The 17,937-nt window shown below is 35.4% G+C and overlaps 1 protein-coding gene across 1 annotated transcript in view; it reads left to right on the top strand.

Moving 5' to 3' along the window:
- LOC133525500 (connectin-like) overlaps positions 1-17,937 on the top strand; it is a 181,306-nt gene that overhangs the window by 59,525 nt on the left and 103,844 nt on the right. The gene's annotated exons all lie outside the window — the stretch shown is intronic.

Raw genomic sequence — 17,937 nt, 5'->3', positions numbered from 1 at the left:
CTAGAGCAGAGCCCAACTGGGGAAGTACCTCCGCCTTACAGAAAACCGCAGCCAAATAACACTTGACCCTACTCATAGTGTTGTGTTCCTGCTGGTGAGTAAGGTCGCCAGAGCTCAACGAGGGGGGGAGGGGGTTAGGGTCGGCAACGCGCATGTAACTCCTCTGGAGTTGCAGGCGTACATAGGCTACGGATACTACTTACCATCAGGCAGGCCGTATGCTTGTTTGCCACCGACGTAGTATATAAAAAAAAAACGTCGGTTTTCGCACGCGGAGATGAACAAATGCCAAGCTATGTAAATCCTAACTATACTTAATGTATATTTATTAAATTAATTTGGCATCTAGGTGGCATCTAGTTAGACGCGATCAGGGATGTTATACGTACCATTATAATGGTACATGTACCATTTTTCAAACCCCCTTAAGTACCATGTATAATTTGACGGGTGTCCATACACGTACCATAATTTTACACAGTAAATTTCTGGACGTTTGTATCATATTTGTACCACATTTTCTTGTACGATAATTATATCGCTAATGACAGCTAACAACGCTAATATCTCTCTGTTGCCCTAATAGAAGTAAAAGAGAGACAATACCGTTTAGTTTATCTTATATCGTATCTTGGCTAGGCGCTCTGATATGTTTCAAATATCATCTAATATCTGTTTCACATCTGCAGGGCTAAGATGGACGGCTGTTTATCATTTGTCACCATACCTGTCACGCTCTAACAAATACGTAAGTGTGAAAGTGACGCATGATATGACAAGTGACAAAAACACGACCATGATACCGCTGCAGTGCACGTTTTAATTGTCTTGCAAGTCGCTCGCATGAGGTAAGCGACTGGAACGACAAGACCCGAAGATGAATAGTGCAAATAATTTGCACCTGAATATAATATTCTATATTAAGGAGAGTATGGATGAAGATCATTTTGTACAGCGTGTACATTCCATACGTGCATATACACCGTGGGAACGAGTAACAGATTTTAACCACGTATTCCTGTAGGGCTAAGATGGTCGACTCTTTATCATTTGTCACCATGCCTGTCACGTTCTAACAAGTATGTAAGCGCGAAAGTGACGGGTATAGTGACAGGTGATAAAAATGGAACCATGCTGCCACCGCAGGGGTCTAAAGGAGCGATAAATTTTAAATGACTTTTGGGTAAATTCAAGATCGTAAATTTCGAGCAAATCTCTGTCATTCTAATTACGACTTATCAGACACATTTATACATACTACACTACACAGACATTATGAAGCATTTACAGCAGCCTCCTTTACTCACGTCTACGTTTACTTTATTCACGTCTGAAAATATAGGTACGGACTAAAAAGTGCACGGAATGTGCTCATTCCCACACGCGTGTGGGGAAGTAGCACCAAATATGTACTGTAAAGAAAATTACGTTCACGCTAGCATTTATGCCAGTGCCAAAACTGCTGGTAGCTGACGTAGCTATACTTAGCAAACTCGGTAAAGTCCCTGCCTACAAAGCAGGAGGTCTCGGGTTCGAATCCTGATACTTAATGGTATTTATTTGTATTTCTCACGAATACTTGTTTCTAAGTTATAGATGTTACCTCTAATGGATGTTATAATTTTATTTTATTTTTTTTAATCCTACATCGGTGGCAAACAAGCATACGGCCTGCCTGATGGTAGGCACTAGGCAGTCTCCGTAGCCTATGTACACCTGCAACTCCAGAGGAGTTACATGCGCGTTGCCGACCCTAACCCCACCCCCCTCGTTGAGGATATCTAATTATATCGTTGCCTAGGACCCGTAGTATCAGCTTTGCTTAGTTTGGAGCTAGGTCGATCTGTGTAGGATTATGGCTTGTTTTTTCTGTATACTGCGTAGATATATAAATCAATTCCAACGCATCGTTATCTATGTTAAATACCTTCCATTTTAATTAAAATCAACAGATTCCGCCGAATTTCAGTAACCCTAAAGCAACATTTACAAAGAAAACACGCGTTAATTTGATTGGATCGATCATACGATTCGATTCCGGGCAATCAATGTTTGAATGCCATGTGAACTGTTTGCCTCTCCTGAGATTATTCAACATTAGGGTTGTCAATCAGTACTGAGAATAAGATTTGGATTAGAGTTGGACCGAATGGCCGGTTCAGATCTTACTCAACTGAATATTCGGCCAATTTATTCGGTTCATATGTATTATTCTAACCACTCACGTGCTTCATATTTTTCAGTGACTTCTATTATCATAATAAAATGAGGGTGACAGCTGGTAACTACAGTTGCCAAAAGCACGCGAGTGGCTAATAAACCATTTAAAAATGACATTAGCAGCTAAATATGACTAATTCTCGAGGCAATTCCTTAGAAATAAACAGATCAAAAGGCAAGGGTCTCGCAAGGAACATTTCAACACTCCAAATAATGGCTTCAACATATTTCATCATGTGTTTTAATGACAAGGGGGAAATGTAACATGAATGGACGAGTCAGTACTTGAAAAGTTCTAGAGAAGCTTACTTTTTACAGTGTTGGAACAAGAGAAACATAATAACAAATATTTGCCGAATATATAAATATTCGGCACTTTAACAGAATAATTCGGCCGAATACAAACATTTGAAAACTTGCCGAATACCGAATAGCTTCCGAATTATCGGCCCATATCTAATTTGAACGTCTGTGAAGGGTTTATTCCCTGTTTGCTCTCATATAGGTACATATGTATATACATTTGTACATATACAATGATATCACTGTCCGTTGTGGGGAGTGTTTCTACACGGTAAAACAGTGATTTGATGGAAGAGCGGTCCAAGTCTACCTCACTTGTAGAAGCAGTATGACTGACTAAAAGCAACGTCAGTTTTTGTGGATCATACTGGCTGAAACGATGCCACTAAAGGGGGCACACGCAACTAACTAGATCACAGGGTCAAACATTATTTAAGCTGTACTATAATACAATACAATACAAATACTCTTTATTGCACACCTCAATACAGAAACAGTACAAATAATGCAACACATAAAGAAGAGGTAAACAACAGGCGGTCTTATCGCTAAAAAGCGATCTCTTCCAGACAACCAGAATTTTTTTAAGTGATTTTTGAGCTTAGTCCTAGGGGACTGTTTAACAGATTAGGATCTGTTAAACAATAAGTATTGATTGTTTCCTTTATCTAGTTGTTATTTCTGCTACTGACAATTGTCATTATTTATTTATGTTTATATTAAAGAAAGTAGGTGAATAATCATTTTAATGAAGCTGGCAGCATTATTGCGTTACCCCGATTAATACGGGGTAGTTGGGAAAATAACATTATACTACTGGCAACACGGTAGGTAGTGGGGGCACGGATCAAGTTGGACAGGCTCGTTCACTTGGGCCGAGGCAGTCAAAGAGACACATCGTAAAAGATCGCTCAAATCAGGGTACCTGCAAGTACCTCCATTGTTGTATAGGGAGCGTGCATGAACTGTAGGAGGCAGCACAGGAGCCGTCAGATGTAGCCCACAAGATGGCAGAACCTACTATGCACAAGAAAACACGTGACGTGTACATGTGCATGTTTATGGTTCCGATTCAGGCCACAAGATGGCAGACCCTCCAACGCGCACGGTCCCTATTAGTAATAATAGAGTAACCTTGCGAGAAGAAGCATCACACAATCAAGCAGTCAGAAGTGAACGGGCACAAGCCCCTTAAAAAGCATTTTCACCATACTTTGCTAACTACAAAAAATGTTATCTGCATGCCGACGACTAATTGTTCTCCGTATGTGATGTTACATAAATTTGAACCTCAATACTATCACGATACTGTTTAAACAACATTATTGCTTTGGCACGTACCGAAGACGGCTCTGCATAAAAGAAAGGCCTCTGTTTAACAGATTAGCGCCCGAGCCGAAAATATCATCTCGGAAAATTTGTACTATACAAGGCAAATCGCAAATCACTCCGGAATATTCCCGACTCACTGGGGATTCTGAATTACAACAAGCAAGTTTTGCACTGAATCGTTATTTCTGAACTTTAGAAGGTATTTTTTTACCCCAACTGCTTGCATTTCCCCAGGCATTAGCAATCAGCATATTAAATTAGCTACACAGAGGAATATACATCAATAAGTACAAAACAATGTGTATAAAAATACCCGACCTAAAAAGGACCCGCGTATGTCCTTAAACTACGTCCAAAAGAGAGGTATGGGCACTGTGAATGTCGTCTCGTTTTGTGTGATAAAGATCTAGAGCAGAGCCCAAATTTGGGAAGTACCACCACCTTACAGAAAACCGCAGCCAAATAACACTAGACCCTACTCATAGTGTTGTGTTCTTGCCGGTGAGTAAGCTTGCCAGAGCTCAATGAGGGTGCGGAATGTTAGGGTCGACAGCGCGCATGTAACTCTTCCGGATTTGCAGGCGTACATGGATTGTGGCGACTGCTTACCATCAGACGGACCGTATGCTTGTTTGCTACCGTAGCATAAAAATCATAATAGTAGGGATCTATTGAAGGGCTTGAATTTTCTCTAGGCCGCAATTTATTTAGGGCCGTTAAAGTTCCGCCGATGTTTTGCTCCAAATTGCCAACTGTCCCACTAACAATCATATGTTCTACTTCTCCTAACAAGCTAACTCAGATAGTTTTTAGAAGGAGACAAGTTTCTGACAACTTTGTGAGTTTGACAATAACAGTCTAAAGGCAACAAAGTTATTAGACATTGACTTAATTTAGGTTATATGTTATGTAGTTAGCAAAGAAAATTTGAAATAGAGGTTTATTGTTTATTTATTAACTAACTTACACTAACAGATATACCAAGCATATAAGTTACTATACATTGAACTTAGTTTAACAAGACAACACTATACGAAACAGATAAACTTTATAAATATAACAAATTATTGTATTACTACTATATACTATATAAATGACTAATAACACTAATATTAGGACGGTGTAGTCGAGGGTCTGGAGATCCACTCCAAATACCGAGTTGCTGTGGCTAGGAGTCTCGGTTCCTTCTGTGAAAATATGTCTGTCTGGGGGTCGAATAGAAGGATATTATTTATGTGATTCAGTGCTGCATACAGAGGTGGATTGTCAAAGAAAATTTTGTAGCCACAGTAAATGTACTGCCATCTTTCGACACATGATTAAAACTTTTGCAACGCCATTTGATTTTTATCCTTATTCTTTCACTGATATGTGTTAAATTTGTTAAATATCAAAAAATTACGCCATCTTACCGGGCATCGGCTAAAGGTTTTGGTGCCATCGCTCGAAACGATGCCGCCATAACTTTGGCGTTTGATCTATTAGATGGAAACACTTTTTGATATCTAACAAATATCAGTGAAATAAATAGGATCAAAGTTTTAATCATGTGTCGAAAGATGGCAGTAAATTTACTGTGGCTTCAAAGTTTTCGTTGAGAGTCTACTTCTATTTCAAATTCTCTTTGGTAGTTAGGTAATAATGTTTGTCTATTTGGGTGTAGGTAATAATTCAGTACAATTATTTTGATTTTCAAAAAGTAACTATAGACTTATACTAATTTAAATTAGTACCCAATAGAAAGTAGATAGTAGTTCCTCTGCTCCACCTATTGCGTATTCTAATTTTCCTGTCTCCGTACTCTCGGGTACCCAAAGGTTGTCAGGAAGAGATCGCTCTTAAGCCATAAGACCACGCGTTGTTCTTCTTCTTCCAGTGCCATCTCTTACTGGAGATCGGCTACTATGAGGGCTATACAGACTTTAGACACAGCCGCGAGGAATAATGAACGTGTGGTCGGTTTATTTCGGTTCTCCTCCAAAATTGTATAAGAACGCGAACGTTTTAAGAACCTTATTGTAACCTAAAAAAACCGGTTTATTCGACGAGCGACGAAACACATAGTCACCAACATAGGAAGAAACCGGTTTTTATTGCTCTAAGCCGAAAGTAACCAGAACTGTCGCATAAAAACCGGTTTAAAAATAACGATTTTCGAGCAAAACCGAAATTAAAAGGTTTTGAGCCAAATACATGATAACGGTTTAGAAATTTAACCGGTTTCCGAGCCTTGCACGCACACCTGTTGTTATTGTTACCTCTATCCAGTACCTCTAGTGTAAATTTATTCGATAGCGAAACGTGACGTACGCGTTTGCGTTAAGTCTCATTTTGTATGGGATTTTGAACAGCGCGCCAAGCGGAAAGTTTTGGAAACTCAAAAATCTCATACAAAATGACACTTAACGCAAACGCGTACGTCACGTTTCGCTATTGAAAAAAATTACACTAGGGGTACAGTTCTCCTTGTTTATATTTCGCTGCATGTGTTGTAAACTGTGTAAGATGTGCAATTAAGAGTATTGTATTGTGGTGTACTCCAGTCCCTAAAATATATATTCTGCAATTACTAAAAAAAATTTTTTTGGCAACCCTATACTCAATATCTCGATATCAATATAAAATAACGTGTTTATACGTAACACGGAAACGGAAATACGTGGTTAAACCGGAAATTAAACTCTTAAGATGGCCGAGTTCTGAAGATTAAATGTCAGAAGAGTTTCCTTTCATACTTCCGTTGGAGCGGATCTCGAGAAGATTTATGTTTTACATCCTTATGTACAGGTTTTAAAATTAAATGTGTTATGGTTTTTGTGTTTACGTTTCTTACTGCAATGTACCAATGTATGTACGGGTCAAATCTTACAAGTTCAATTTGAGCCACTTCCCGGTTTCCGATGAAGCTGAAAATTTGCATACATATGTAAGTCCGGTGACAATGCAATATTATGGTACCATCGAGCTGATCTGATGATGGAGACAGGAGGTGGCCATAGGGAACACTGATAAAACAACGCAATCTAATTGTGTTTGGGGTTTTTAGAATTGGCTCGATGATTATTAGTTGCCTGTGGAAAGAAAAGTACAATCAGCGCTAAAAGCTTGTACAGTCAGCATCAGAAGTCGCGGATGAAACAACGCGCCAAAAGTATCTGATATTCCGGATAACTTTTCCAAATATAGATAAATTTCTAAAATTCTCGTTCAAAAGTATATCTTTTACAGTCTTAGTTGTTCTATATTAAAGAAATCACTTTTTGTTAAGCTGTTACAGAATGGTAGTTACTTATGAAACGTTATTTCATCCGCTACTTTTGATGCTGACTGTACCAAAAATGAAATTTTTGCCAAAAATTTATTTTAGGTCTGCCATTGGTAAGTTAGATTAAGAGGAAAGGGGTCAATCGATTCTTCATACAAACGTAGTCCTCATTTTCTTTCTTGGATATTGACATTAAAAAAAATTTTTTACAGAATTTTATGTATTTTTGTCATAGATATGCCAAACCGTTAGATTTTTCGTTTTTTTAATTATTATAAAAGTTAGGAGCGAAAGACAGGTTTCATACAAAATTTTAAATGCTCCTAAATCTTATAAAAAAGAAAAAATCTAAAAAAATCAAACGGTCGGGCATAGCTATGATTAAAATACATCAAACTGTATAAAAATATTTTCAATAATGTTAATATCCAAAGAGGAAAATGGGGACTACGTTTGTATGGAAAGACGGTTTCATTTCAAGGCGGTCGTCCCCTCTCGTCTTAAAATTTAGAAAATTTGATTAAATTAATAAACTTAACTTCTGAACTACGACAATGTTTCGGACAGGGATAAGAAACCGGTATTTTTTGTATGGGAACGAAAACGGTATTTTTTCGTTCTTTGTTAATTACTTCATTTCTAATTAGGCAATCTAATAATACGAAGTCGTTATCTGAAAACACAACTGACATTTAGTGTATAAAATAAACCGAAATATATTTCGATGTTTTTGCAAAAAACCGGTTCCGATCCCTGGTTTCAGAAAGCCCCATTTTACATGATTTAGGGCCAAGCATGTTACCAATACATAATTTTCACAAAAAAATGCAAACCCTTATAACATACGATTTGACCAAAAAGTATGATTTTATTACGTTTTTGGGCAGTGTACAATTTTAGCACGCATGATTCTCAAAAAGTACTTAAAATTGTACTAAAAGGTACGATTTGGCGATACTTCAATTCAAACCGAGTTACGGCATTATTTTTCATAATAAATAAATAAATAATAAATATTATTATAGGACATTATTACACAAATTGACTAAGTCACACAGTAAGCTCAATAAGGTTTGTGTTGAGGGCACTTAGACAACGATATATATAATATATAAATATTTATAAATACTTAAATACATAGAAAACACCCATGACTCAGGAACAAATATCCATGCTCATCACACGAATAAATGCTCTTACCAGGATTTGAACCCGGGACCATCGGCTTCGTAGGCAGGGTCACTACCCACTAGGCCAAACCGGTCGTCAATGACACAATAATGACACAATATTTTTTCATAAATTCTTAAATCAGTGTGATCACGGTAATGAAGCGTTCGAAACAAAATGGGTAAAAAACTGAAATAAGTCACCTTTTACTCCGCATCTCAGGTTCAACCCCAGCCATTAGTATTTATATTCTTTCATTTTGTTAAAAGGAATATGCGAACCAAGTTCCAATTCTGCGGGAATTATTTCAGATGATTTGTCTCATTTGACTGGATAACGAGCGTTATATTCATGTGTTATAATTTTTTTTCGCTTTTTTTTTTTGCCAAATTTTGCGGTTATAAATAAAATGGTAAGGTACCGGCGTCTAAGCTTTTATTTTTTATTTTTCTTATGTTTAAATTTAAATATGAGCTTGCGGTTTGAATTGGTACTAGCAAACATGGACGTAAAATTTGAAACCATCAACCGGGCCTTCTTTGGCGTAGATACCTTGTATAGTAAAAAGTGAATATAGTAAAAGTTTGACTTCCAAAAACGTCTAGTAGTTCCTCTAGTGGATTATTTAATGATTAGGTATTAAAAGTCTTTCAGATAGGATTTGAAAGTTTGTATGTACATATGTTCAGTTTCACTACCACCTCTAATCAAATGAGGGTGACTTGGACATGAGACATAAATATTTTGACAAATTGGATTATCTTACCAATGGCGTCTGGATGACTAGAAATCTAAGGCTTTATATATCCAAATAAATATATATTATAAGACAATTTAACCAGATCGACCAATACGGCCCTATTCGAACTTTAATATACGTCAAAAATTCGTAGATTGGATATATCAGTGTCAAGTGACGTTTTTGTTCGAAGAAACTTTTGACACCGACATATCTAATCCATATCGTATCTTTAGCAAATGTTTGACATGTCTTAAAGTTCGAATCGGGCCGCTAGTCCCACAGGACGATATATATAGGTAACATAATATATAGATAAATAAATACTTATATACATAGAAAACATGCGTAACTCAGGAAAAAAATATTTGTTATAAACACAAATAAATTCCCTTACCTGGATTCGAACCCGGGACTTCCTGTTTCGTAGGCAGGGACACCATCGACTAGGCTAGCGGGCCCTCAAATCCAAATGAATTCATTTGTACCTAATGTGTCCGTGCGATTTTGCAGCGCCAAAATGTTTATTTGAAATTTAAATTGAGTAAATATAGCAGCAGTACGTTTAAATCTGCCTGGAAAATATTTTGCAGTGAAAATATTAAAAGTCAAAGCTAGAGCTAAGCGTAGAGAGCAATTTCAAAGACTCACATTCAACCCATTTGAATTTATGCGTACATTTTTGCGCATTGAAGGAAGCAACTTTGTAAAAGATTGCATTTCTTGTAGATCGTTTGAAAGTAATCTCTTTCATGTATTCCTATGAGGAATAGTCTGAAATTGGCCCAAAATTGTACGTGAAATGAAATTTGCGAACGTAAAATGATAAGGCTATTTTGTAAGAAGCTTCAAAATTGATGCAACTTTAGATAGAAAGCCAGTTACGTAAATACCTTTCCTTTTTTCTGTTACTTAACCGATGGGAATTGGGGATTGTATATATAGGTACGAGTAGTAAAGGTTACAATATCTATGATTGTGTGTGAAATGCAGACGACTACTTTATACGTACATCTTTCCCATCACGGAACAATGCTGTCCCGGACCTTTGGGAGGTACCAAAGGTAGAGGCCCTTTTGACACTTTCAATTCAATTCAAATATACTTTATTCATGTAGGCCTAGCAACAAGCACTTATGAATAGTAAGACAGTATTACATATAATTATCTTAATCTAATTATCAGAGCAATTTATTGATGTTGTAAATATTATTCCATATATAATACTAATGAATATAATTCATAGATCAAATTTAATACTAAAACTTTCACAAAATATAGTCATACAAAAAAAATGTATAAAAAATACTAGTCTAGATTGTTTCTAGAATAAATTCTAAATGTCAAACAAATATAATAAAAACAACAAAGGAAATACATGCATTGGAATATCCATTTGATCATCATTATTCAAATATAATAAATAATTAATCATTTCGAATCACAATTAATCCCACGTTGTTTTATCATTCATGTAGTCTTGTGTGGTATAATAAGCTTTAGAAATAAGTTTACGCTTTACATGATTCTTAAATTTATTAATTGGTAACTCAGTAATATGGTTTGGAAGTTTATTATAAAATCTCACACAATTACCCATGAATGATTTTTTAATTTTATGGAGCCGAGTGAAGGGCACGGCGAACTTATGTTTATTTCTAGTATTAATATTATGAATGTCACAATTTTTCTTAAAATCGGCAATATTTTTATGCACATACAGAATATTCTCATAAATGTATTGACAGTGCACTGTCATGATGTCAATTTCCTTAAATTTATCTCTCAGTGAGTCTCTATGGTTCATTTTATATATTGCTCGAATAGCCCTCTTCTGCAGAACAAAAATGGTATTTATATCTGAAGCACCACCCCACAGTAAAATACCATATGACATAATGCTATGGAAGTAACTAAAATATACTAATCGAGCTGTTTTTACATCAGTTAACTGACGGATTTTGCTTACTGCAAAAGCTGCAGAACTCAGTCTATTCGAAAGAGTAGCAATATGGGGACCCCACTGGAGTTTAGAATCTAAAGTTATACCAAGAAAAACTGTACTATCAACTAATTCCAATTCCTCATCCTTCACAATGACACTTGTTTTTACATGCCTTACATTACTAGTGACAAACTTAATACATTTAGTCTTATTCTCATTTAACAATAAATTATTAACATTGAACCAATTTACTACTTTTGAAATAGCATCGTTTACATCATTGTAAGCTTGTTGCTGTCGTTTGACTTTGAAAATAAGTGAAGTGTCGTCTGCAAACAATACTATATCATGGTGGGTCTTTACAAGGAATGGCAAGTCATTTATGTAGATAAGGAACAGGAAAGGTCCCAATATTGACCCCTGTGGTACACCCATAGAGACCAATGACCCCGGTGATCGCTGTCCATTCACATCGACCCTTTGTATTCTACCATTTAAGTAGGACTTAAGTAAATCCAGTGCCGCTCCTCTAACTCCATAATAGTGTAGTTTCCTGATTAATGTTTCATGACAAACGCAGTCGAAGGCCTTAGACAAATCACAGAAGATACCTATAGCATCTCGTGACTCCTCCCAGGCATCGAAGATATGCTCAATTAGCTCAACACCAGCATCCGTTGTCGAGCGACCCCGTGTAAAACCAAACTGCTTATTATGCATTAAATTATTGACGTTAAAATGTCGTACTAATTGTGAAAGAATTAATTTTTCAAAAATCTTACTGAACGTTGGTAGCACAGATATCGGTCTAAAGTTAGTGGGGTCAGAGTTGCTACCCGATTTAAATAAAGGAGTTATTTTACTATGTTTCATTAAATCAGGAAACTCGCCGCAATCAACACTGTTGTTAAATATAATTACTAAGTCAGGCGCTATAATTTCTACTAAGGATTTGACAGCATGGACAGAGACTCCCCAGAGGTCATTCGTTTTTTTGACATTAACCGAATTAAACGCCTTTACTACATCGGAGGTACAAACACGTTCAAAATGAAAATCTCCACAACACTCTGGAGCGTTATCTTTTAATAGAGTAACAGCGGATGAGGGTGATGAATTTAAATCCTTAGTTGTGAAAACTGGTACGTCAGTGAAAAAATTTTCAAATTCTGTAGCTACTTCTAAATTGGAATCTATAATTTTGTTATCAATATTTAGTTTAAAATCATTCACTCTGTGTTTCGAGCGACCAGTCTCCACATTGATTACTTTCCAGGTTGCTTTAATAATGTTGGGACTATTTTTTATTCTTTGACTTAGATAATTTCGCTTAGCTATATGACAATCTATTTTAAACTTTTTCGAATATTGCTTGACATGTTCTTTAAATTCATCACTCGTGTTAAACCGCCGTTCCTCATACAAGGCATACAGTGCACGTCTTCGTTGATGTAAGTCCGCAGTAGCCCACTCACTAAAAACTGATGCACCACTAACTACGACCGATTTTGAAGTAAATATCGCATTATAATGATCCATAAAAGTGTGAAAGAATGAATTATACATACTATTTGGACCCATATCGGAAGACAAAAAGGGTAGCGCCTGAACTAGACTTTGCTTCATTCTTTCTACGCGGTCCGAGGTTACTGGTACAAAAGTTATTTGTTTTCTCAAAGTATTTTTCCTTAATGTCTCAAATACCATTAATTGACCTAAGTGGTCTGATTCTAAATTACTGATAACTTTTTTAGTAATAGGAACAATATCAGTGAAAATATTATCTATACAGGTTGCACTAGTAGCAGTCACTCTAGTAGGCTCCATAAACATGTGGTTGAGATTACCAGATTTGAATAGATTCAACAATCTACAAGACATTGTTGAATTTTCCAAAATATTTACATTAAAGTCGCCGCATATAAATAATTTCTTACTAGAAGATGATATTTTAAGTAGCACAGAATCCATTACACTTTCAAATATTTCAAAATTACTTAATGGCGGCCTATACACACAGACAACAATAAATTGCTCCAATTCTACTGCACTTAGTTCTATAGTCCGTTCAACAGACATGGATACAATATCCTTACGTTCCTTAAATTTTAACTGACTATTTAATATAATTAACGACCCACCATGTATGGAACTAATTCTGGTGAACGAACTTCCCACCTGATGATTATTAAATTGAGGCATTAATTCATTATTTGTTAACCAATGTTCAGTAATACATAAAATATCAACATAAAAATCGTTCATAAAAAGTTCAATCTGTAAATCTTTTCCTCTAATACATTGAATGTTTTGATGCACCAGGTGGATGTACTTTCCATGTTTACAGTATTTTTCATTATATTTATTTAAAACTAAATTGCCAGAGACAGAATCTTTTGTCTTAACAGCTAGTTTAAATCATTGGTTATGACTGGAACCAATTCCAAGCTCATACTGGGCTGCTCAATAGGAGCAGAGTTGTCTGCCAAATTCTTGGCAGAAATGTCAAGTAAATAGGATAGCGATAAAGCTATTTGTCTCTTGTAATAATTTGAAAGGTAACACTTACCTTTAGTCAAAAACACCATAGGCATATGGTATTTACTAACAAATTTGTTAGTGTCAATTATGATAAACTTACTACTATATGTACAAAGATTATATAGAGATATATTCAACTTATGTCTAATGTTATTTTCTGCCTCTGACATTTGCTCACAATAGGGGAATGTGAAAATAATAATTTCATGCACTGCAAGTGAATTTAACTGTTCAAAGTATTTAAGTAAATTATTTTTGTTCACATTTCCCCTATTACCCATAAGAATTAGCAGTGTTGTCTTAGAATTAATATTACTGTCATTTAAAATTTGTCTTAAGATATTTTCAAAGCTACTGTGAGGCAGACAATTGCTGATTGTACTAAGTCCCTTTAGGTAATCGTTTAAAAATGAGCTCATATTGCTCCCAATTTCATCACAATACATAATAATATTAGGTTTAGGTGTGCTTTGTTGTGGAGTGTGGAAGGAGCTATTATCATTTATTTGCTGTTGTGGTAAACTGTCACACAGGCTTGGATCGAGTACACTGGTCAACAAATGTCCAGTCGCTTGCTTACATGCACATGACTGGGCATTGGTCAGCGACTCAAACCGCTCTGAATTGTGCTTAATCTGGGATATTAAATCATCCATAGCTAAAGAATATTCATTAATCACCTTTTTCGAACTCTCATTTATTGTTTCTAGGGATTGTATAGAATCCTCCAAACTCTGAACTTTTGATTTTAAAATCTTTAATGAAATGTAAGGTGTACACCGAGCGGATACTGCCCTTGCCCGTGCCATGGGGCGCTATAAAGTAAGTGAGGCATATAAGGCCCACCTTAATTATTATTATTTTTAATGTCTGAATGTTTAAAAAATAATCAGGATATATTATTAAGTAAAACTCACGCAATATAGGTTTCTCATTTAATAAAATTTCTTCATATACCAAAATAGTTATAAATGTATTACGGCACTCTTGAAAAATAAAAGTTTTATAAAAGTATTATTTTGGGCCTTATTGAAATCTAGCAGAGTATAAAGGCCTGCAAAGTTTAACTTACTTTAAGGTTTAATAAAATTGTGTAAGAACGTGGTTTAATATTTATTTATTTAATAGTTCTGGTCTGTGTCTAAACTGAGTAAATTGCAAAAAAAAAACATATTCAAGGACCTGTTTAGTCTAAAGTTAGGTATTGATTACGACAATTAAGCAATTTCTTTGTAAGTTATATGTATGTATGAAAGTATTATTGCGTATGCTATAGATTTGTATGTGAATGAATTAAGAACAACAAATACAATACTATACAATTTACATGGTTAATTTCCGTGACACAAATGAATAAGCTTATTGCGTACTTTTTTTTGCGATTCACACATTTTATAGAATAGCTTAGTCCTATTTACAAACGGGTTAAACGTTTAAAGAATCACGTTTAAATTAAATCCGATGTCTTCTGTTACCTATCATTATTTTAATTAAAATTTCTTCGCTTTTTCCACTTTTCTAACCCATTGTAATTCACTATCCTATTAGATTTCAAAGCAAATATTTTGTGTAAATTAAAACATTTATTCCTTAAGTAGCAAGAACAAATTTTAAACCCGAACTCTTCAGGTTTCAACACAATGAGAAATCCCCGAGAATGTTCGCGGATTCAATTTAAAACTTTGGTATTTTTACAGTGAAAGGATATTGGATAAGTTATATTATACTAACAATAAGACCGAGTATTACGAATGCGGATAGATTTTTCTAACTGAATTTTGTTGTACACAGTGAGCATCAGAAGTCATTACTATATTATATGTGTTAGTCTGTAAGGTACTTGTAATATGGGCCTTGTTGCCTGAATCAAATTTTAAATAAATAAATTACTTTTGATGCTTTTGACTTTGGAAGCGCAGTCAGAATCCCTAGTGCAAATTTATTCAATAGCGTGACGTGATGTATGCGTTTGCGTTAAGCCTAATTTTGTATGGGATTTAGAAACAGCGCGCCAAGCGGGACGTTTTGGAAACTCAATTTTTTTTTATTCAGAAACAAACAGTCATTCAATAACATTGAACAGTAGATTAAGCAGCAGTAAATTGACCTATAGTTTCCTTAATTTACATATCAAAATACGAAACTAATGCACTTTAAAAAAAAAAGTCCCATACAAAATGAGACTTAACGAAAACGCGTACGTCACGTCTCGCTATCGAATAAATTTACACTAAGGGCACTGATCCTTTGATGCGTTTCTACCATTACATTATAGTTTTATAAAAAATATGTCTTTTTAGGGTTCCGTAGCCAAATGGCAAAAAACGGAACCCTTATAGATTCGTCATGTCCGTCTGTCTGTCCGATTCTGTCACAGCCACTTTTTTCCGAAACTATAAGAGCTGTACTGTTCAAACTTAGTAAGTGGATGTATTCTATGAACCGCATTAAGATTTTCACACAAAAATAGAAAAAAAACAATAAATGTTGGGGGTTCCCCATACTTAGAACTGAAACTCAAAAAATCTTTTTTCATCAAACCCATACGTGTGGGGTATCTATAGATAGGTCTTCAAAAATGATATTGACGTTTCTAATATCATTTTTTTCTAAAATGAATAGTTTGCGCGAGAGACACTTCCAAAGTGGTAAAATGTGTGTCCAAACTCCAAAGTGGTAAAATGTTGAACAAGATCTAAGAAGATTTTTTTTAATACGTCTTAAATTGTACGGAACCCTTCATGCGCGAGTCCGACTCGCACTTGGCCGCTTTTTTTACTTGGATTTTTTAGACAAAGGTTTTTTCGATCTCCTTAACATCTGACACGACACACCTGTGTTTTCACCAAGAAAAGACCTATTACTAATACTGGTTAAGAAATATTACTGTTAACGTCTGGTTTACTTCTCATTAAAATAAAATAAGTACGTAGATCTGTAAGTAACACAAATGATTATCCTTAATGTTACATTTCCTGTGTCCAATTCCGTAAAACGCTAGCAAGTCGTATAAGCCGACACGTGTCAAAATAGAAGAATAATTTCGTTCCGGCGGCTGACAGCTAGGAATGAAGATGAACATTATAAATATTGTACGGCCCGATTCGAATGAAATACGATAAAGATAAGTTGTGGTTTAGATAAGTTCTCATTTAGATATCGTTTGTATGTCGTATAATTGACAGAAGCAGCTCGATTTGGGCAACCAATGTCACTTTGACGTTAGAAATATCGTAGAAAAAATCTTACTGGGATCACGGCGGAATCGAAATAAACGTCAATTTTGACATGTCGTTTAGTTATCGATCTTTTAAAGATCTCTCCAAGATCTTAAACATGTCTTAATCATTCTTCGAATCGGGCGTTCCTTCTCTCATAGTACATGACATTCACAAATAAGGTGTGTTGAGGTATTTTCGAAACCAGGGACCATAATTTATGAAAATTGCAAACATACAATGATACATATACAATACAATATTACATTACGATACAAGTGCGAAAATTAGGAAATTCGCAATTCGCAATGAGTGGGGATAAATAAAATCACGACCGAAGAGAGTGTTTTAATTCGACACGAGTTGCGAATTGCCTATTCACACATGTATCGTACAACATTTCCTATTTTTCGCACTTGTATTGTAATTTACTATTATTGCATACTTCAGTATAAAAAAATAATACAAAAAGAATACAGCAACATAAGTAGAGGTAGACAACATCAACAAGTGCGAGTCGAACTCACCCACCGAGGGTTCCGTACTTTTTAGTATTTGTTGTTATAGCGGCAACAGAAATACATCATCTGTGAAAATTTCAACTGTCTAGCTATCACGGTTCATGAGATACAGCCTTGTGACAGACGGACGGACGGACGAACGGAAGGGCGAACGGACGGACGGACAGCGGAGTCTTAGTAATAGGGTCCCGTTTTACGCTTTGGGTACGGAACCCTAAAAATGCGCCAAAAAAGTTCGCTTTAAAAAAAACATTACGTGCTTTCTTTGCTAGCAGAATGAAGGATTCTTAATGTATTTATTTATTAGCTTCATATGTATCGTTTATTTTATTTTATATACAGTTTTAGTAAGTGGAAAACGTTTTCTCCCGAAATGGAATTCCATAGAAAAAAAAATACCGTTATTTCGACGACCGGTCTGGCTTAGTGGGTAGTGACCCTGCCTATGAAGCTGATGGTCCCGGGGTCAAATCCTGGTAAGAGCATATATTTGTGTGATGAACACGGATATTTGTTTCTGAGTCATGGGTGTTTTCAACGTATTTAAATATTATAAATATTGTATTTATAATTTTATATATTATATATATCGTTGTCAGGGTACCTACATCACAAGCCTTATTGAGTTTACTGTGGGACTTAGTCAATTTGTGTAATAATGTCCTATAATATTTATTTATTTA

This window comes from Cydia pomonella, chromosome 15 (genome assembly GCF_033807575.1).
Source record: "Cydia pomonella isolate Wapato2018A chromosome 15, ilCydPomo1, whole genome shotgun sequence".
NCBI lineage: Eukaryota > Metazoa > Arthropoda > Insecta > Lepidoptera > Tortricidae > Cydia > Cydia pomonella.
This window is presented reverse-complemented; position numbering and strand designations above follow the sequence as displayed.